The 22,565-nt window shown below is 46.6% G+C and overlaps 1 pseudogene; it reads left to right on the forward strand.

Annotated features, from left to right (window-relative positions):
- The first annotated feature begins 20,295 nt into the window (after positions 1 to 20,295).
- LOC127655168 (uncharacterized) lies at positions 20,296 to 21,887 on the forward strand (annotated as a pseudogene).
- Positions 21,888 to 22,565: the final 678 nt, after the last annotated feature.

Raw genomic sequence — 22,565 nt, forward strand, 5'->3', positions numbered from 1 at the left:
AAGTAAAATGTGCAGTGCTCCTGGTAGCCCCTCTCTGGAAAAACCAGACGTGGTTTCCAGAACTGATGCAGATGATGCAATCTGCCCCATGGCCGATTCCGCTGAGGCTAGACCTCCTCAGGCAGGCCAACGGGATGATTCTTCATCCCCGCCCCGATCTGTGGACCCTCCATGCATGGCCCCTCAACGGGTTCCCGAGAACCTCCCCAGTGGAGTTTTGAGAACCATCACGGAGGCACGAGCGCCCTCTACGAGACACTTATATACCCAAAAGTGGAAAGTGTTCAGTGACTGGTGTGATACCAAGAGCTTGAACCCCAAATCGTGCGAGATACCAAGTGTACTCGCCTTTTTGCAAGAGCTACTGGAGGCGGGCCGCACACCCTCCACACTCAAAGTCTATGTGGCTGCCATAGCGGCATCACACAATCCTCATAAAGGACGTTCATTAGGGAAAAACGACCTAATCATTCGTTTCCTAAGAGGCGCTAGGAGGATGAACCCCCCTCCACACCCTTCAGAGTACAGGTGATATCTCTGGCAGCGCTATCGTCCCCAGCAGACGAAAGCGACGCTAATTTACTCTGCCCGGTCAGGGCGCTCAGAGTATATTTGGAATGTTCTGCCCCGTTCAGACAGACGGAACAATTATTCGTATGCTTTGGCGGCCGCACTAAAGGTCTCGCAGTTTCAAAGCAAAGAATATCACGCTGGATAGTGGATGCTATAGTGCTGGCTTATGAAGCCAAGGGCCTTCAATGCCCCTTAGGCGTCAGAGCTCACTCTACGAGGAGCATGGCCTCCTCGTGGGCGTGGTCGAGTGGGATACCCATTGAGGATATTTGTGCGGTGGCAGGCTGGGCCTCGCCTTCGACATTTATCAGGTTTTATAACCTACAGGTCCCCTCATTGCATTCCAACATTCTATCAGCCTGACTGTAGAATGGACTGGAGTATGTATATGCTGAGCATTATCTCCTCCCTTATAGGTCCGTCTCTGACTGACTTAGAGGATTTTTTATGCATATCAATACATAGAAAAATCAGTACATAAGTTATGTGCTTGTGTTTTTACAATGAGCTCCCACCATGGACCTCCTTGGGGCAAAGGCGCTCTGTATTTTCCCATTATATAGCTCGCCGTTGGCTGGCTTGTTGGATAATCACTTTGCTTTAAGGCTCAGGCATCCGCCTCTGGCTTTATAGAGCGAAGTCAGCACGCACTGCGTTTTGCATGGTGTTCCCATAGCGTAAGCTACTTACGCAATAGGAGAGACCTCTCGAGAGGGAACGACTCGGTTACTAACGTAACCTCGGTTCCCTGAGAGGAGGGAACGAGTATTGTGTAAGCTGCCGTGCTTGTGCTTGGTCAGTTCGCTTCAGTCGATTGAACCTAAAGAACTCTCATGACGGGGCGCCTAATAAATAGCCCTAGCCACGCCCATCTTGGCGGGCTCTGAGAGCGCGAGCGCGAAGCGCGCGCCCATTGATCGCGCGTACAGAGTCATTGGTTCGAGCAAGTTGCCGCGGCACAGCCAATGACCGAGCTGCCTCGCTCATTGCTGTATGCTGTGCAGCTGCAATGCGTTTTACATAAAGACTTCAATATTTCTCGAGAAACTGAGTTTTCCCATAGCGTAAGTGTAAAGATCTCCTCCAAGGGATGACACTTGACGCAGTGGCTCAAAGGTGAGGGTCTTTATTATTAACAGTAATAATCACAAATAACAAAACAATGTGCACGGAGCACTCTTCCAACAGCCAGCTTAATGACACAGCCTCGTAACTCTCATGTCACTCCTCTTTTCATGGAGGCCCTCTGGCTGATTTTTATGCCGCTCTCCCCGTGCTCACTGAAATTAGAGACAGGTGTTAGACATAATTTAGCTCAGGTGCAAGCGCCCTTACCGCTTTTCTCTCCCGGACGGGCGCTTGACCACGCCCCCGCTGCCACATACCCCCACCGCCCGACTCAGGCTGGGGCGTCATCCGGCCTGTCTACCACTCCCCCCCCCATTTCTGGAGAGGAAGTCGGCGACAGCCATCTGCACCCCTGGTCTGTGGACCACCTTGAATTTAAAAGGCTGGAGGGCCAGATACCAACGGGTGATCCGGGCGTTAGTATCTTTCATGCGATGGAGCCACTGCAGTGGGGCGTGATCCGAGCAGAGGGTGAAGGCCCGCCCCAGCAGGTAGTAACGGAGGGTGAGGACCGCCCACTTGATGGCCAAACACTCCTTTTCCACGGTGCTGTACTTAGTCTCCCTTAAGGAGAGACTACGGCTAATGTACAGCACCGGGCGCTCCTCCCCCTCCACCACCTGCGAGAGTACGGCCCCCAGCCCTCTGTCTGAAGCGTCCGTCTGCAAAATAAAAGGGAGAGAGAAGTCAGGTGCATGAAGAAGTGGCCCCCCACAAAGTGCGGCTTTAACCTGCATAAACGCCTGTTGACACTGCTCCGACCATTGAACCGGATCTGGAGCCCCCTTTTTAGTGAGGTCAGTCAGCGGGCTGGTGACATCCGAACAATTAGGCACAAACCTTCTATAATAGCCAGCCAGCCCCAGGAACTGCCTCACCCCCTTTTTGGTCTTAGGTCTAGGGCAAGTCGCAATCGCCGCGGTCTTATCAATTTGGGGACGCACCTGGCCATGACCCAAGTGGAACCCCAGATACCGTACCTCCACACGCCCAATAGCGCACTTCTTAGGATTTGCTGTGAGCCCCGCCCGTCGCAGCGATCTCAGGACGGCCCTCAGATGTTGCATGTGCCGCTGCCAATCATTGCTATAAATGATAATATCATCTAAATAGGCAGCGGCGTACGCGGTGTGTGGTCTGAGGATCCGATCCATGAGGCGCTGGTGTATTCCAAACGGTGTAGTGAAGACTGTTTTCTCACGGGACATTGGAGTCAAGGGGATCTGCCAATAGCCCTTTGTTAAATCCAAAATCGAGCAGTACCTAACCGATCGAGCAGTTCATCAACACGGGGCATTGGGTACGCGTCAAATTTACCCATCACTCTTGGGAACAAGAACAACCGGGCTGGACCAATCACTGTGGGATTCCTCTATCACGCCCATATCAAGCATCACATCTAATTCCTCCTGTACTATTTTCTTTTTATGTTCGGGTAAGCGATAGGGGCGGCAACGCACCATCGCGCCCGGATCGGTCTCGATGTGGTGCTGTATGATGTCTGTACGGCCCGGTAGAGGGGAAAACACATCCGCAAATTCCTTTTGTAATTCGGAAACCTCTGTGAGTTGACGCGGTGAGAGGTGGTCTCCACAAGTAACTGGAGTGTTAAGATTGTAGTTTTTGTTTACCTCCGGTCCGAGCTCCGCCCTCTCCGGAACTACTGTGGCCAACGTCACAGAGGCCGCCTCCTCCCTCCATAATTTCAAGAGGTTGAGGTGATAAATTTGACGTGCGCCCCCTCTATCGGTACGTTTAACTTCATAATCGAGATCCCCTACTCGTCGTGTGACCTCAAAGGGTCCTTGCCACTTGGCGAGTAATTTAGAGCTCAATGTTGGGAGTAATACGAGTACCTTATCTCCCGGTGCAAATTCCCGTAGCCGAGCACCCCTGTCATACAGCCGGCGTTGGCATTCTTGAGCTTGGAGCAAATTCTCCTGTGTTAGTCAGCCCCAGTGTGTGGAGTTTTGCTCTAAGATCGAGAACGAACTGAATTTCATTTTTGCTATTAGAAGGTCCCTCCTCCCACGCCGCGGATGATGTCAAGGACACCGCGGGGCATCGCCCGTACAGCAGCTCAAACGGGGAGAACCCTGTGGAGGCTTGTGGGACCTCTCGTACTGCAAACAACAGGGGTCTAGCCACTTATCCCAATTTCTAGCGTCATCGTGTACTGCAATTTACTGAATCATGTTCTTGAGCGTTTTATTAAATCGTTCCACTAGGCCATCAGTCTGCGGATGGTAAACGCTAGTGCTGAATCGATTTAATGCCCAAGAGCTCGTAAAGTTCGCGAAGTGTTCGTGACATAAAAGTCGTGCCTTGATCGGTGAGGATTTCTTTCGGAATCCCCACCCAGGAGATTATCTTGAAGAGTGCCCCTGCAACACTACGTGCGGAGATGTTGCTCAGAGGCACTGCTTCCGGATATCGCGTCGCGTAATCCACTAGGACTAACACGAGCGATGTCTGCGTGCTGACCGTTCTAATGGCCCGATGAGGTCCATCCCAATTCTTTCGAAGGGACCTCGATTAATGGTAGAGGGCGCAATGGCGCTTTTGGGGTGGCCGGTGGGTTTACCAGCTGACATTCACGGCACGCCGCACACCACCTGCGGACGTCACCGCCAATGCCCGGCCAATAGAAACGGGCTATTAGACGGAGAAGTGTTTTCCGTTCCCCTAGGTGACCGGCCATAAGATTATAGTGAGCCGCCTGGAAAACCATTTCCCGGCGGCTCCGTGGAACCAATAATTGTGTTACTTCCTCCTTTGTTTGAGCTTCCTGCGTCACTCTATATAACCGATCTCTAATCATGGCAAAATATGGGTATGCAATGGCGATGCCCGGCCAGAGCTGTTGACCATCAATTACTCTCACTTGGTCAAGAGCATGTTTAAGGGTTTCATCCCGCGACTGCTCTAGAGGGAAGTCCCCTTCAGGGAATTCCCTGAGAGGAGGAGCGGCCACCTCGCCCCTTCCCTCGTCATTCCAAGCAGCCGAGGACGGCCCCGGCTCCGCCTCCCCTGCCAAAGCATCGCACACCTTACACCTCTTTATGCAGGACCCATCCGCACAAATACCCTCTAAAATATCTTTAAAATTTGGCCAATCAGTACCCAAGATTAGCGGATGGGTGAGGCGGGAACTAACCGCTGCCTCCACACTATGATTTTTTCCCCTGAATTTAATCGCCAAAGTCACCATGGGATACTTGTGAACATCCCCATGCACACACCTCACCCTCACCAGTTTAGCTAAACCCAAAGCCCCGGGCTGAACCAAGCGTTGGTGGATGGTGGTCTGATTGCAGCCGGTATCCAGCAAAGCTTGGTAAATACCCCCCCTGATCCTTACCAGAATCCGGTATGCTCCAGCCCGATAGGGGGCAGCCTGCAGGACGTCGGAGACCCGCACCACCGTCCCCACCTCCACCAGCGGACACTGATCCCGGAAGTGGTCCGGGTCTCCGCACCTCCAACAGGCCGGCCCAGGCGTTGCGGCCGCACTTGTGCTGGCGGGCGCCCCCACCTGAGGAGGAGAGCGGCTGAAAGACGGGGAATGGGAGGGTACATTCTCCCAAGGCCAGGAAGCTGGTCTCTGGAACCCTCCACACCTGCGCGGGGCAGGAACGGGCCCTGGGGAGAGAACAGAAGGAGAGAACAAAGGGGAGGGGGCGAGGGCCGGGGCAGACACAAGGGAAGGGGAGAGAGAGAGAGATGAAGAAGAGGGCTTGTCCGCCCTCGGGATCGCCGCCAGATGGTCCTCTGCAAGACGAACGGCTTCCTCCAGCGACGCCGGGCGGTGGCACTGGACCCACTCCGCCGTTTTCCGGGGCAGCCGTTGACTAAATTGCTCCAGTACCACCTGATCGACAACACCCTCGACGTCGCGGTCCCCCGCGAGCAGCCACCTCCGACAGGCGTCCCGGAGCCGTTGGGCAAATGCGAACGGGCGATCGGACTTTTCCAACTTCATGCCCCGGAAGAGCTGACGATTCTCTTCCGGGCTCCGACCGACCCGTTGCAAAATGGCTCTTTTTAGGTCTGTATAGGCCAGGAGGTTAGTTGCCGGCAGTTGTTGAGCCGCGAGTTGAGCTTCCCCGGACAGGAGAGGAACTAGGCGGGCTGCCCATTGTTCATGCGGCCAGCCCCAGATTTCTGCCGTTCGCTCAAACAAATCAAGAAAGGCCTCAGGATCGTCTGCTACCCCCATCTTCTGTAACGTGGGCGGGGGCAGCGTGGAGCGGGTGTCCGTGGTCGCGGTTGTGGCCGGCGCGGCCTCCTGGCTGAGGAGGCTCCGGATGGCGTGCCGGTCCTCTGCCTGAGCCCGCATGATCTCAAAAAAACGGCGATCCTGGTCCTGCCGGAGCTCAAGCAGGGATTGTTGGTGGCTCTGGTGTAGTGTCGCGAGGGACTGGAGGACCTCCGTCAGCTGGGAGGACTCTACGGGGCGACCCATCTCCATACTTGGATGAACAAATCCCGGGTTTCGGCACCAGTGTAAAGATCTCCTCCAAGGGATGACACTTGACGCAGTGGCTCAAAGGTGAGGGTCTTTATAATTAACAATAATAATCACAAATAACAAAACAACGTGCACGGAGCACTCTTCCAACAGCCAGCTTAATGACACAGCCTCGTAACTCTCATGTCACTCCTCTTTTCATGGAGGCCCTCTGGCTGATTTTTATGCCGCTCTCCCCGTGCTCACTGAAATTAGAGACAGGTGTTAGACATAATTTAGCTCAGGTGCAAGCGCCCTTACCGCTTTTCTCTCCCGGACGGGCGCTTGACCACGCCCCCGCTGCCACAGTAAGCTACTTACGCAATACTCGTTCCCTCCTCTCAGGGAACCGAGGTTACGTTAGTAACCGAGTCGTTTTCCGTTTCACTCTCGCCAGTCACGTCCCATGTCACTCTTCCTTGTTGTCCATCCCGTGTTTTCCATTTCACCGAACACGCTCCCTGTCATGTCTTCCTTGTTGCCCGCCTGTGTTTCACTGTCTCTGTTAGAACTACACTTCCCTTCGTCCTCACTCCTCATCACCGCTGTCACAGCATTATTGTCCGCACCTGTCGCCTATTTTGTTATCACCGTGTCGATCTATTTAACACTGTCGTTTCCTCTCTCCGTTGTCCTTCGTTGACGTTTCATGTTCGTGCTCCTCATGCCTATGTTCCTGTACACTCCTTGTTCTTGTTCCCTAGAGTACCCTGTTCGTCCGAGGTTAACCCTGCCGTTCTTCAGCCCTCCGTGGATGTTTGCTGTCTGTTCACTCCTGCACCCCTTCTGTCTATTACCCAGTGTTCCAGTTTGGTTTCTTTTCCCATCGTGGACCTTTCATTTGTTCCTGTGTTTGTGTCATTATTATTTTCTTGCTAATAAAGAACCGCATTTAGACCCGAACCTCACGTCTGCCTTCTCCTACCTTCACACTATCATAACATTATGTGACAACAATATTTAAAACCTTTAATGCTGCATAATGCATTCTTGTTAAATAAAAAAATGTAATACATTCTAATTAAAATAAATTGTAGGCAGTTTATTTTGTGCATACTAAGCAAAAATAAGTATGATGGCATTCCTTTCTGAACATAGCCGGATGAACAATGAAGTTGTCATCTGTTTATTTTTTGTCTCTCTTGACAAGTGGAAAAATTGCCAGATATCAAGTCATGTAATTGAACTGGCTTGTCCTGTTATTTTGTTCCAAAAAAATAAATAAAAATAAATAAATAAATAAAAAATTAAAAAAAACATATATATATATATATATATATATATATATATATATATATATATATATATATATATATATATATATATATTACTGGTTTAAATTGAATTAAATATGTGTAAAAGAACTTAAGTCGAACCAGACAAGTAAAAGTCTTGAACTTATCTGAGTATATTAAGGAGTTATTATTTAAATTTTTATGTTGGCCAGTCCATTTTATTAAGTAATAGTAATGAGCTTAAATAATAATACACAAAAATCATTAAGAATAGCATCAGGTAGCACATGACCCATTTTGATGGCCCAAAATCTTAACAGAACAGAAATATTAACTGAATGTTGTCTTCACTTTAACTAGTTCTATGAGATCAGAACTTTTTTGTGCTTTAAAGTTATAAGAAAAATTAAAAAGATAAATGTAAATACTTTGTTCAAAGACTTTTAGGTTTGGTGTACATTTCATAATGAAATGTAAATATGAAGAAGCACTTGTCACATTCTTGTCAACACTTGTCATATTCTTATGTAACAGTTTTCAATACTTGAAATTACATATTTCTTTTGTGAGAAATTAGTTATATTTATTAATTTGATTGCTGGAACATTGTAGAGGTCCTCAGAGCGACAGAAGTTTGTTTTGTGGCTTAGTATTTGGGGATTTTGTTATAGCTCTATTTTATTCTACATATATGCATTGCAGAGAGGCAAACACTTACAGACAGTTTATAAGATCAACATTACAGAATGTCGAACAGTCATGGCTGAGATTATCATGAGAAAAATGAATGTCAAAATCACACTAAAAACAGGTCCCCACAAAGAAAAACTAAACAATAACATCAGTCATATCCACTTGGTGGAGCTGTTTTGTTATTGAAAATGTATACTACAGTCATAGCACCTTTGGACTATAGTTCAAGATGTAAATCAAGGACGGGCAACTACAATGGTGATGAGGGCCAATATTTTTTTCTCCTTTCTTCCAAAGGGCTGATTAAAAATCCACTCTCTCACATTGTTCGCCCCCTTACTAATATTTTTCAATATTGTGGGCAATCTGTACATGACTAATGCAATATATTTTATTAACAATAAAAACTAATATATACTGTATATATATATATATAGTTATAAAAAGTTTTGCTGCTAATGTATTTTACCTTTTCAATATGTGATAAGGGTTGCTTCTCTCTCTCATACTTCTCTTTATGAGCAGTGGTGTAATGGTGATTCAAATTTAAATCTTTCATGACATATGTAGTCTCCGAACACATGGGTTTCCTTGTGAACTCTTTGAACAGAAAAACTGTTCTCCATTTCGACTGAAAAACATGGTTTTCGTAGTCAATTTTCTTGTTTATTATTCCTTTTGGCTGAAATGAACTGTTTGGAACAAGTAACCTCTACTAATAGATCGCTGTAATAACACCCTAAATGCAGTCTTCACATGAACACTTTTTCAATGTACTAAAATCAATCGTCCCAAACTAAACACATCTGCACTATTCTACACCATTTGGAAGTGTAGGTACTGCAAGTATGTTTACACTGAAAATGCAACAAAAAGAAGTGTTCTACAAGTACCCGGATTATGCACTTAATTCAGACAACCGTCAAAATTAAGTGTGACTTCAGGACCATTCCAAACACTAGTAAGAATGTTATTGTTTTCACAAAGGGCCATTTCACAAGACTTTTTGTGAAATGTGCAATCAAACTACTTTCGAATCTCTTTCATCAAATCAAAATCTAATCAAATAATTTTCGATTGGAAATTGCCCACTGCATTCAACAGTCTTGCTCTACGTTGTGGAAGGGTGGGGGCTAACTGGCTGCAATACTGGCCTGATAAAAAACAAACAAGATGGCTGATGGAGTGGTAGGCAGTGACACGTCTGTGGAGAAAACACCTTTCAAATGTGAGCTCAGTGCTTAACCATCATTCATTCTATGATTTATGTTTCAATATTTGTAGATTTCACGATTTGAAGGCGGGGTATCTCGCAGGCGAACAAGCTTCAAGCGACTCAGATTTCGGATTCTTCTATTACAATGTTTGTGTTTAGTTTTGTGCCTAGGAGCGACAACTCACTTCCCAGATGCACCGTGAATGACGTAATCGAGTCGGTTTACCTTCACCCTTAAACTACTTATCTATGCGTACATACCGGAATATTTAGCAATAAATGTAAAATATTTTGTTTATATACTTATAATCAACAATTTAATATCAATAGCTTTATATATTCCAATAATATTTTAAACAATTACATCATTCACAATTCTTCATGTGATTGTAGTTCATGCCCGTGAAAGACAATATGTAAACAGTTTTGTAACGTTGTCTTTTTGTCCAATATTCAAATACTTTTTGGCTCAAAATAAAGTTTGTAATGTTTTGATTGAACTCAAAACTCTTTTATGGAGGATTTTATGAAAAGTCTATGGAAAAATCTATGGGAAAAATACATCCAGAACCCAGCAAATTTCTTTGGCCGATTTAGGAATTGCATACTATCATGCTAGTCCTACTATTTATGCAATAGACATACAGTATATGGCAGAAGTAGTATGGGTAGTATCCCATTGTGAGCCTATGTAAACATGCAGCATAAAAGCACAACTCCTAAATATTTAAATGGAGAAAGACCTGAATCTCCAAAACTGTTGGTCAAGATTATGATCAGAGAACATATTTGAAATCAGCAGTAAAATCTGACAACAATAGCTGGGTTTCGATCCACATATTTTTATTTTCATGCACATTTTTTGGGATATTGCATAAATATTACTGGATGGAAACACCAAGATGCGAATAAAATAAACAAAAATGTGTTAAGAAGAAATGCACATAAACTATGATGTACCAATTCCTATTGAATTTATTAGGAATATAAAATGCAAATAAAAAAGTAATGTGACTGAATGACTCGGACTGGACTAACCAGTGGACCAATCATTGCATCCTAAATTTTGCTCTGGTCATCTTGAAATAACGGTGTCTCGAATACAAACTTCAACTGTGCCGATTTATTGACACTTGAAAAATATATCATAGATCCGCTCAGCAAAGAAATAAGTTAGGAGGAACATTTTCAGATATATTTATTGTTACATGCTTTATGTCACATATTCCCCGTTGTCTTTTGTTTTTGTGCTTTTATGTTGAAGTTCTTGTTTAGTTCCTGTTTCCTGTTAGGTTTTTGTAGTTCTTTGTAGTTTCATTTTATGACTGGTTTTCCCCTGATTGTTTCTCATTCACTGATTGTTTCCCCAGGTGTTTCTTGTTTTCCCTTGTGTATTTAAGCCCTTGTTTCCCCCGGTTAATTACTCAGTTCTTGCATGTTTTGTTATGCTTGGTGCTAGGTTCTCTGTGTTTGTCTTTATTCTGAGTTTTCTTGTTTATTTTAATAAAGCTGCACTTAGATCCTCATTCTTTGCCTGCCTCGTCACAGAAGAACTGACCCAAGGTGGATCTAGCAGCGGTCTTCCTCCAGTTGTGCCTAGCGAACCTCCCTATGATTGAATACTCGCGTCTGTTCAGCACCATTGCCAGATGCACTGGATTTGCTGATAGTCACTTGAAGTCCATTTACCAGATCAGCCTCCTTGCCCATGAATGGAGGATTTGCCAGAGACCGGTGATTACACGTGGGAGAAGTACGTGGATTTAATTTTAGAGATGTTTGCTTCTGAGAGTACTCATAAAGAGCCCACACCTGCCACGGCCAACAAGCCAATGGCCACGCCTGCCACGGCCAACGAGCTGGAAGTCTCGTCCGTCCCAGAGCCTGCGTTGCCAGCCTCGTCCGTCCCAGAGCCTGCGTTGCCAGCCTCGTCCGTCCCAGAGCCTGCGTTGCCAGCCTCGTCCGTCCCAGAGCCTGCGTTGCCAGCCTCGTCCGTCCCAGAGCCTGCGTTGCCAGCCTCGTTTGTCCCAGAGCCTGTGTTGCCAGCCTCGTTTGTCCCAGAGCCTGCGTTGCCAGCCTCGTCTGCCTTCCATGGCCATCCGGAGGAGGAGGAGGAGGAAAAGCAGAAAGGCTTCTGCTCCCCAGACTCTCCCCCAGAGCCTTCCACGGCGCCGCCCCAGAGCCTTCCATGACTTCGCCTTCCACGGCGCCGCCCCAGAGCCTTCCATGACTTCGCCTTCCACGGCGCCGCCCCAGAGCCTTCCATGACTTCGCCTTCCACTGCTCCGCCTCGGAGACCATTCCTCATGCGACACCGCCCACTCCCCTAGAGACTCCTCCTTCAACAGTAACGTCTGCGTTACTAGTGACTCCCTGTCCTGTGGCCTCCTCCTGACCCAGTCCCGGTCCCTGTCCTGTGTCCTCCTCCCAGGCCTCCTGACCCGGTCCCTGTCCTGTGGCCTCCTCCCAGGCCACCTGACCCGGCCCCTGTCCTGCGGCCACCTCCCAGGCCTCCTGACCCGGCCCCTGTCCTGTGGCCGCCCTCCCAGGCCTCCTGACCCGGCCCCTGTCCTGTGGCCACCCTCCCAGGCCTCCTGACCCGGCCCCTGTCCTGTGGCCACCTCCCAGGCCTCCTGACCCGGTCCCTGTCCTGTGGCTGCCTCCCAGGCCTCCTGACCCGGTCCCTGTCCTGTGGCCGCCTCCCTGGCTTCCTGACCCAGTCACATGTTCCCTGTTGTCTTTTGTTTTTGTGCTTTTTTGTTGAAGTTCTTGTTTAGTTCCTGTTAGGTTTTTGTAGTTCTTTGTAGTTTCATTTTATGATTGGTTTTCCCCTGATTGTTTCCCCAGGTGTTCCTTGTTTTCCCTTGTGTATTTAAGCCCTTGTTTCCCCCAGTTAATTTATCAGTTCTTGCATGTTTTATGTGCTAGGTTCCCTGTGTTTTTCTTTATTCTGAGTTTTCTTGTTTATTTTAATAAAGCTGCACTTAGATCTTCATTCTTTGCCTGCCTCGTCACACTTTACCCTATTTTTTTTTTAAATCAAAATGTGCCTTTGTTATTGTATACCTTAGCGAATCTGTATCCAAGCCAAGCATTTTTTATTAAATTTCACAGAAGCTTAGATGAGCTATTTCAAGTGTTTTTCTCCAAACAGTTACAGAGTGTATGGCGTAGCTGTGGCCGACAGCAGCCTTAAATAAACACACCGTTTATGAGATCGGCATCACGTGACTTCATTGCAACGCTACAATACATTTTATATCTCTTTTCTTTAAACACCTCATGTAAAATGCCATTTTCTGCTGTCCCTGGACCAGAGCCTTGTGAAACCGGAAGTGGCTATGAACACACTCGCTAAATAAGAAATCAAACATGGTCGTCATATGCAACTAACCAATTCAAAGATACTGAGGGATGTATACTGTCTGCAGGCTGACAGTTGCCAATCCCTAATTAATATTCTCAGTTTAATGTTTGGATTTACCAAGCAAAATGGATTTGTTGTCAATAATTGTTCCAGAATAGTAAAGTCTGCTTTCTGTTTGTCTCACATTTCATAACAGTTGGTTTGATGCTGGTCCAAGATGGCCTATCATTTTAAACAGCTTGACCAAGATGGCCTACCAGTTCATCCAGGTCAACAACCTTAACCTTGGACCAGATAATGAGCATCGTAGACAAGCATTGTAAATCAGTTACCACCTTAATTTGGTTTTAACTGGTCTTTCCAGCAGAGTGGGAACTCCCACTTAGAGATTAGCCTCTTAGCTGGAGTTCACATATAGCCTGCCTGCATGCCTCTGTTTACAATACCATTTACACCTGAAAATGATGTAGACCCACCAATATGAGCACCAGTAATCTAATTCCAGTATTTACTTCCAGTTTTGACAGATTCAAGAGTTCCTAGAACTTAACAGATTGTTTTGCAAAGGTCTTTAAAACAGAGCATTTTTTTTTAATTTCATAACCTCATTTTGTTATTTTATGGAAAGCTGTCTATGCCAAATATTAGTAGAGTGACATTAATAGACATTGGATACATTAAACTGAAAAGAAGAAAACAAACTAAAAGTCAAAGCTTTTTCTCTCAGAAGTGTTATAACACTTCCATTATCTGCATTTGCAGAAGTGATTACTGTATTAAAAAGAATTTGTAATATACTTTATAAAACAATTATCTGTCTGCACTTATAATCTGTGGTTTACTTTCCTGTTCTGTGGAAAGATGGTTCTTCCCTTCTGATCATTTTGTACATCTCAAGCCGTAATCATGATCCATTAGAAGTGTATCGGGAAGCATAGAATAACAGGGGAGTGGCTGAGCATTTTCCTCTTTGGTATTCCACTATATTACCACCACTTCAGACATGGCTAGATTTTGATTGAGATCCTGTCTTCAGCATAACAATTTAATAGAGCATCCAACAGGCAGTGTTTTTTTTTATTTATCTATACAGTATATGCATGAGATCAAGCAGATTCAGTCATCATTCATGAGCTACCATTAAGATAATTATTTTCTCCTGAGTGTGTAGGTCAGGCTACAAATACACAGTTCAGAGTGGCAGACTGATTACAGCCTGCAATTGTTGAGGGTCACAGTTAATTAGGGGCATCAGAGTTGCATTATTGCAGAAAATGTGATCCAACTGTGAACTGACAAAACACAAATATTTAACAACAAAATAAAATAACAACTGTGGTCTTATGCACAAGAAATTTGATCTCACAGGCTATACGGTCACAGACTATATTCAATTCCCTCCCAATGGCCAAAAACTCTTGTATTATTGAATTGTACCTCACTCCAAACCTAAAAGAGTAAGAACAAATAAACAAACTGTATATTACATATTAAACAATGTCCAACCTTAGTTCATAATGTATAAATTATGCTCCACTTCTGTGATGATACATGACCGTATTATTATTATTTTATGAAAAAGCCTTTCCAGGAGCAGACACCTCTTTTGACCTGTGGGTTGATTTATAATTTTTATAAATGTATGAATGTATATATATATATACACACAGCGGCAAGAAAAAGTATGTGAACCCTTTGGAATGACATGCATTTATGTTTATATTTGTCTTAAAATAGGTTAGTTACAAATTACAATAATGAACAAACACAATCTGTTTTAACTAATAACACACACATAATTGTATCTTTATTGTACATATTGAATACATCATTCAAACATTTGCAGTGTAGGTTGGAAAAAGAATGTGAACCCCTAGGCTAATGATGTCAACAAAAGGTAATTTGAGTCTGAAGCTGGCATCAAATGAATGAAATGAGATTGGAGGTGTGGGTTAGAGCTATTTTGACTTAAAAAAAAAAAAAAAGAATGTTGAGTGTGCTATTCACAAGAAGCATCTGCTGACATGGACCATGCCTTGCAAAAAAAAAAAAAAAAAAAGATCTCAGAAGTATATTAAAAAATTGTTGCTGTCAGGATGACTTGGAGAGTCAAGTCAATTCAAGTAATTTTTATTTGTATAGCGTTTTTCACAACACAGTTTCAAAGCAGCTTTAAAGGAAATCATGCATTAACAAATAAATAAAACACAAATTAAACTGTAATATCTACAAAGTCTTAAAGTGATCACTGTGTAGTTTGATTATATATGACTGTAAATTGTGTATAAAATCTAAATAATGAAAAATAACCATGGGAGAAACCAGGCTCACTGTGGGGGCCAGTTCCCCTCTGGCTAAACAACATGTATATAATGCCAATATTAGTTATTTGTGTGCTGTGCAAGTTATGGTTTAAAATTTGTACATTAAGTAAGCGTTAAGGTCCAGTGTTTAAAAAAGTTATTCATTTTTATGAATTAAAAAATAATAATTTAATGACTAATGTCTTTGAAGTCCATCCTGGATTAACTGCAGAAGTTCACATTAGATGCAATGTCTTTGTAAATTGGCTGATGAAGGCTTTTGTTGGCAATTAAATGACAGTCTATGTATTCCATTTCAAGAGTGTTGTCAATCAATAGAAAATGCAGACAGAGATCAATGAGGTGCATCTCAGTTCAACCGGCAGGTCATTTCGGTGAGGTTCGGTGGGGTCCATCCTAAATCCAAAGTTCAGGTAGTGGCATATGAAGTATCAAATGTCTTATAGTTGGAGTTGGCATCAGTTCATCCTCTGAAGTCAAAAGACTGAAGTGATGGAGTCCAACACCAAGTAGTAATGGAGTTGGATCTGGCCAGCTCTGGTAACCTCGGCATATGGAAAGAAATAGAATAATATTAGCATAGATGCCATTCAATTTTATGCAGCATTATAGATCATGATAGATGTTTCTGGTTCCGGCAGACCTTACTAAATCAGCCTAATTGTGAGTTGATGGATGAATTATGCCTGTCTAAAGAGGCATGGCTTTAGTTTAGACTTAAAATGAGTGAGTGTGTCTGCATTCTGAACAGTGTTAAGGAGACTATTCCATAGTTTAGGAGCCAAATTTGAAAAGGATCTACCTCCTTTCGTGGATTTTGATATTCTTGGGATTATTAACAAGCCAGAATTTTGTGATCATAATGAACATGACAGAATATAGCATGTCAGAAGGTCCCTTCAGTACTGTGGAGCTAGACCATTCAAAGCTTTGTATTTAGTTAACAGAATTTTTAAATTAATGCAAAATGTTACAGGTAGCCAATGTACCGACGATAAAATTGGGCTAATATGATCATATTTCTTGGTTGTACTCAGCACTCTGGCAGCTGCATTTTGAACCAATTGAAGTTTATTTATTGAACTTGCTGGATATCCTCCTAGTAATTCATTACAATAATCTAGTCTTCAGGTCATGAATGCATGAATTAGTTTTTAGGCATCAGCAACAGAGAGCATGTGTCGTAACTTTGTACAAACACTGGAAATGTGATATTCAAAAGGACAGATTGGTATCAAATATAACAACTATGTTCTTTGCTTTAGAAGACGACGTAACAGTACATCCGTCGAGAGTCAAATTATATTTTAGCGGCTTATTTTTAGAGGTTTTGGTCCAATAATTATTACCTCTGTTTTGTCAGAATTGAGTAGAAGGAAATTTCTGGCCATCCGAGCTTAGATTTTTCAATGATACACTCTGCTAATTATGAGAATTGCATTTCATTGGGTTTAGAATAAATATAAAGTTGGGTATCGTCAGCATAACAGTGGAAACTTTTTCCATGATTCCTGAAAATCTCTCCCAGGGGAAGCACGTAAGGTGAAAACCAGAGGACCTAAAACTGATCCCTGTAGCACTCCATACTTTTGTTTGATTTGATGATTTCCCATTTACACAAACAAAGTGTTAGTGGTCTGATAAATGGGACCTAAACCATGCAGACATGATCAGATGATAAGAGCAAGTAATTTGTAACTCTGATAAGTGCAAACTCTGTACTATGATGGGGCCTAAATCCTGACTGAAATTGTTAATATATTACATTTCTCTGTAGAAATGAATATAGTTGGGGGACACTTCCTTTTATAGTATTTACAACATAAATGGTAGATTTAAAATTGGTCTGTAATTAGTCAATTCTCCAGGGTCAAGCTGTGGCTTCTTAATAAGCGGATTGATTACTGCCATTTTAAAGTTTCTTGGGACACATGTCCTAAGGATAGCGAGGTGTTAGTAATATTAAGAAGAGGTACAGAGATTACAGGGAATACCTCTTTTAAGAGCTTAGCTGTTCTCTTTCATCATCTCGTGTTCGAGATCCACCTATGGGAAGGGCATCCGCACCTGACCTCTGCAGAAGCATCCAATTGCACCAAGTCTGGCCTGACAGACAGAAGCGCGTGTCCAATGCTCGGTAAGGGACCCGCCCCTTACCAAGTGCATAAAACACTAGTACACGCTATCTTACCTCAGTTGTTATTCGCTTCTCGCGACCTCTTTGCTTCGCAGCTCTACGGTTTTCGCTGACTTCACCACAGTCAACAGGAGGAAATATCCATTTGATCAGCCTCCGCCAGGCGTGATTGTCAGACGGTTGCGTTTAGTTGCGATTATTTCGGGTTGCAAGCCACCCACGCTCGCTACCTGGATTTGCTCAGGCTGCCAGCCTGTTTATCAACTTTCACCTCTCCAATGGATCACAAGCTCTCCGGTAACCCACCGGACATGCAGTCGCGTGCATGCCCTGCCGCCTGTGGTTCACTCATTGCCGCGAGGGATGCCCATCCCTTCTGCGTGGTGTGCATGGGACTAAGACACGCTCAGGAAGCGCTTTCACTTCCTGAGAACTGCACCCATTGCCTCGCCCTGCCTAGGAAGCTTCTTCGACGAAGACTCAAGGTTGCATCCTCTCAAGGCACGGACGATCATTACGATTCGGACGCTGGAGTAGGTGAAAGCGTTACAGCTCCGGGGACTTCCCAGAGCATGCCTGCTCTCAGTTGGGCTGACCAGTCTAACGAGGGCCTACTCGAGGAAATCCTTCCCGGTATTTCCTCGTTCGACGATGAGCCGCCCGGCTCAGGCGAGGACGAGGACCCCGCTATACTTGAGGGCTCGGACGACGAGTTAACCACCCCTACCGCCCAAGCTCCCCCGGTTAGCGGCTCGACTACACTGCCGCACGCGGTCCTTCTCGAGGTGTGTGAGCGAGCGGCCGCTCGTCTCGGCATGGAATGGCCGGCCCTCCAGAACGGCGCCGACCAAGAGAGGGATGTGTATGACGGCAAACTCCTAGGTCCCCCTTCCGGTCCTAGGAAGCAGCTCATGCCTGTACGTGCGCTAATCACATGTGACTCTATTGGAAGGACCCGCTACATCTTAAGCACGGCTTAGCGGGTCTGGAGGTTAAGGATATGGCAGCGTGTGGCATGGGCGACCCTCCCACCATTGAGCCCTCGATCGCCAGACACCTTAACCCCTCGCAGGGAGGGTTACTGGCCCCTCCTAAGCCAGTTCTCCCTAATAAGATGGACCACTTCTCAGCATCTGTCTTCCAGGCCTCGTACAAGGCCTCGGCACTCGCGGTACGGGCTCTAAATGTTTCCTCCCTCCTCTCGGCCTACCAGGCCGAGCTGTTGGAGGACATGAGCACTCATTTGGAGAAAGGCGTGCCATCGCCGACGCTGTGGAAGGAGATCGTTACCGTGAACGACCTGGTCCTTCGTAATGCCCGCCAGGCCGTCCAAGCCGGCGGACGCTCCATGGCCCTATGTGTTGTGGGGGAACGGGCCCTCTGGCTCAATCTCTCTGGTCTGCCCGACAGCGAGAAAAGACGCATAGCAGGAGCCCCAGTGGAACCAGGCCAGGCTCTTTTTGGCCCTGCTGTTGCACTTATGCAACACTTATGCAACAGCGGTGCGATGATAAGAAGAAGGAGGATGAGGCTATGCCTGCCTAGAAAGGCCACTCCACACCAGCCCCCCGCACGGCCCCCTCAGGCCCCAGCCACCGGACGGCCGTACCGTAATACAGCCAGGCCTAAGGCTCGCAGCAGGCCACCCAGCCAGCAGCCTAGCCAGCAGCCCAACCATCCTCCTAAGCCCTGGGGTAAGACATCCTTCGCGGCGGCTGCAGCGAAAAAGCCCACCCACTCTACCCCGTCGGCCGTCATTTGTGTATCACAAATGAACAATCCGGTTGAATTGCCTGCCCTAGGCAACTCGCCGGTGAGTGTGGGCTCTCTCACGTCACACGTGACAGCCTGGCAGTCTGTGTCTGCCCCAGAATGGGTGATTCGCACCATTACGAAGGGCTACAGACATCAGTTTGCCAGAAAACCGCCACGTTTCAGCGGAGTTATCTTTTCTCACACAGAAAAGAGCTCCGCGCACATTCTGAAAGACGAGATCTCTTCTCTTCTCTTCTCGAGAAGGGGGCGGTGCGAGTGGTACCTCCGCATCAATGTCAACAGGGTTTTTACTCCCGTTATTTCCTGATTCCAAAAAAGGACCGTTCACTTCGTCCTATTCTGGATCTCAGAGTGTTGAACAAACATTTAAGGAAATACAATTTCAGAATGTTAACCCACAACGTTCTCTCTCGTGCAATAAAACAGAGCGATTGGTTCACGTCGATCGATCTGAAAGATGCGTTTTTCACATCAGCGTTTACCGCCACACAGGAAGTTTCTTCGTTTAGCCTTCCAAGGCATACGTTACAAATTCACAGTACTTCCATTTGGCCTAGCACTCAGTCCAAGAGTGTTTTGTACGTGTGCGGAAGCAGGGTTAGCCCCGCTGAGAATAGCGGGGCTCAAAATCCTGACTTACATAGGCGATTGGCTGATTATAGCCGATTCGAGAGAGATCGTCATGCAAAACACTGCCCGTGTGCTCGCTCACATCACAGCCTCGGCTTCAGAGTGAACGTGAGCAAGAGCAATTTCACTCCGCGCAGAGAGTTACTTTTCTGGGTTTGGAGCTGAATTCGGTTACAATGCGCTGCGTCTCTCACAAGAGCTCGTTCTCTCCTTAATGAATTGCCTCTCACAATTCAAAGAAGGGGCGAGGATACATTTTCGCACATGTCTCAGGCTACAGGGTCTTATGGCTGCGGCTATACATGTCCTGCCTTTGGGCCTTCTGAGAATGAGGGCGTTCATGAAGTGGGTTTTAACTCTTCATCTCAGCCCTTTAACAGCTCTGTCACAGTGACGCGCTCGTGCACAGCAGCGCTGCGCCACTGGAGGAACGCAGAGTTCTACGCGCATGGGACCCCTCTCGGGGCGATTATGCTGCGGAAAGTAGTGACGACAGACGCGTCCTTAACAGGATGGGGAGCCACGCAAGAGGGCAGAACAGTGAATGGTGTGTGGCCAAGCACACTTCACTCAGCCCATATAAATTATTTAGAGCTCCTCACTGTGTGGAAGGCTCTGAATCACTTTCTGCCCCGCTTGCAGGGGCATCATGTGCTGGTGCGCTGCGACAACCACGACAGCTGTAGCATATATCAACCGCCAGGGGATGCGCTCCTCCAAGCTGCATGCTCTCGCTCACAGGCTGTTAGTATGGAGCAGGCGGCATTTCCTGTCGTTACGGGCGACCCATGTCCCGGGCATACTGAACAGGGCGCAGACCTCTTGTCAAGGGGAAACCCGCTCTCACGGAGACTGGCCTCCATCCTCAGATAGTGTGTCTACTGTGGAGGAGGTTCGGCCAGCCAACCGTAGATCTCTTCGCCTCGCGCAAAAACGCCCATTGTCCTATGTTCTTCTCGCTACGGGACGAGGACGCCCCCCTCGGCATGGATGCACTGGCCCACCCTTGGCCCAACATGCTGCTCTATGCATTTCCTCCCCTTTGCCTCATAACGCCGTCTCTGGCCAGGGTGAGGGAACAGAGCTTGACCATGATTTTGATAGCTCCCAGGTGGCCCAAGGCGCTGTGGCTCTCAGAGATTATCCCTCTGCTGTATGCCCAGCCATGGCCCCTCCCACTTCGCACAGACCTTTTGTCTCAAGCGAACGGGGAAATTTATCACCCGCACCCGGACAGGGTGGCCCTCTGGGCCTGGCCCGTGAGAAGGCCAACTTAAACACACTGGGGCTCCCCCCACGTGTTGTGGCCACCATTCAGTGTGCCAGAGCCTCTTCAACACGGTCTCTTTACGACTGTAAGTGGCGGGTGTTCGAAGAGTGGTGTGAAGGGCGACGGGTAACGTCATATCAGTGCTCAATCACCGACATCTTATGCTTTTTGCAGGACCTTATGGGCAAGGGAAGATCCTTTTCCACTATTAAGGTCTATTTAGCGGCTATCGCTGCATGTCATGTGGGGTTCGACAGCGCTACGGTGGGGCAACACCCCCTTATTTGTAGGTTTATGAAGGGCGCACGCCGCTCTCTTCCAGTCCCCAGGAGAGTCCTTCCTGAATGGGACCTCTCCATGGTGCTGGACGCAATGTCTCAACAGCCGTTTGAGCCCCTGGGGAGTATTTCCCTTAAGAATTTGTCTTTCAAGACAGCTTTGCTCTTGGCCTTGGCATCTGCCATGCGGGTCAGTGATATGCATGCACTCTCTGTTCATCCCTCGTACACTAAATTCTCTCTCAGTGGAGATAAGGTTTTTCTCAGGCCCAACCCGGCCTTTATGCCAAAATGCTTCCCGGCATTCACGTGTGAGGTGATTGAGCTTTCCGCGTTCCACCCAGCTCCTTTCTCCTCCACAGAGGATCAGAGGTTGAACGCTTTGTGTCCTGTACGTGCCCTGCGGGCGGACTTAGACAGGACCAGCTCGTTTAGAAAAGGCGACCAGCTTTTCATCTCTTGGGGCCCCCCGCACTCAGGGAACCCCATTTCCAAGCAACGCCTTTCTCATTGGCTTGTGGAAGCTATATCTTTGGCATATGAATCAAAGGGAGTGCAGCCCCAGAGGGCATCAGAGCTCACTCCACTAGAGGTATGGCTGCCTCTTGGGCTCTATTTAAGGGAGTCTCTTTGCAGGACATATGTGCCGCTGCAAGCTGGGCCTCTCCCCATACGTTTGCCAGATACTACCGGCTAGATGTTACCAGAACCCCGGTAGCTCATTCTGTCCTGGGTGTCGGCTCTTTGTAGCTTTGTGCTCTTAGGCCCTCCACCCCTCTTTAAGTCTGGGCTGCCTAGTCCAGCACTTTAAAGTCACTAAGCATGTTTCTACTCTGCACCTGGCACCATATATTCACCATGATAGTGCGGTCAGGTTTATTCATGAATGTATGTTACCATATGCTATTCTTTGTTGCTAAAGTGGCTTCCTCACTTTGTGGGGTGGTTTCCATGTGACGTGTCATGCACCGCCTTTCGAGGTGACCGTCCTCTGGCTTTCAGGGCCTCATTGTAGTGTATTGGGCAATCGGGGAGCTGTCCATATCTCCCATAGGTGGATCTCGAACACGAGATGATGAAAGAGAACAATAGTTTACTATCGTAACCCCGGTTCTCTGAAACATCGAGTGGAGAGATCCACCAAGCTTGCCCCGCTTGCTGCACGAGAAGCGAATATGCTCACTGAGGTAAGATAGCGCGTACTAGTGTTTTATGCACTTGGTAAGGGGCGGGTCCCTTACCGAGCATTGGACACGCGCTTCTGTCTGTCAGGCCAGACTTGGTGCAATTGGATGCTTCTGCAGAGGTCAGGTGCGGATGCCCTTCCCATAGGTGGATCTCTCCACTCGATGTTTCAGAGAACCGGGGTTACGATAGTAACCTATTGTTATTGGATCTAACATAATGTTGTGGCTTTACATTTTTTTA

The sequence above is a fragment of the Xyrauchen texanus genome, chromosome 2 (genome assembly GCF_025860055.1).
Source record: "Xyrauchen texanus isolate HMW12.3.18 chromosome 2, RBS_HiC_50CHRs, whole genome shotgun sequence".
Classification (NCBI taxonomy): domain Eukaryota; kingdom Metazoa; phylum Chordata; class Actinopteri; order Cypriniformes; family Catostomidae; genus Xyrauchen; species Xyrauchen texanus.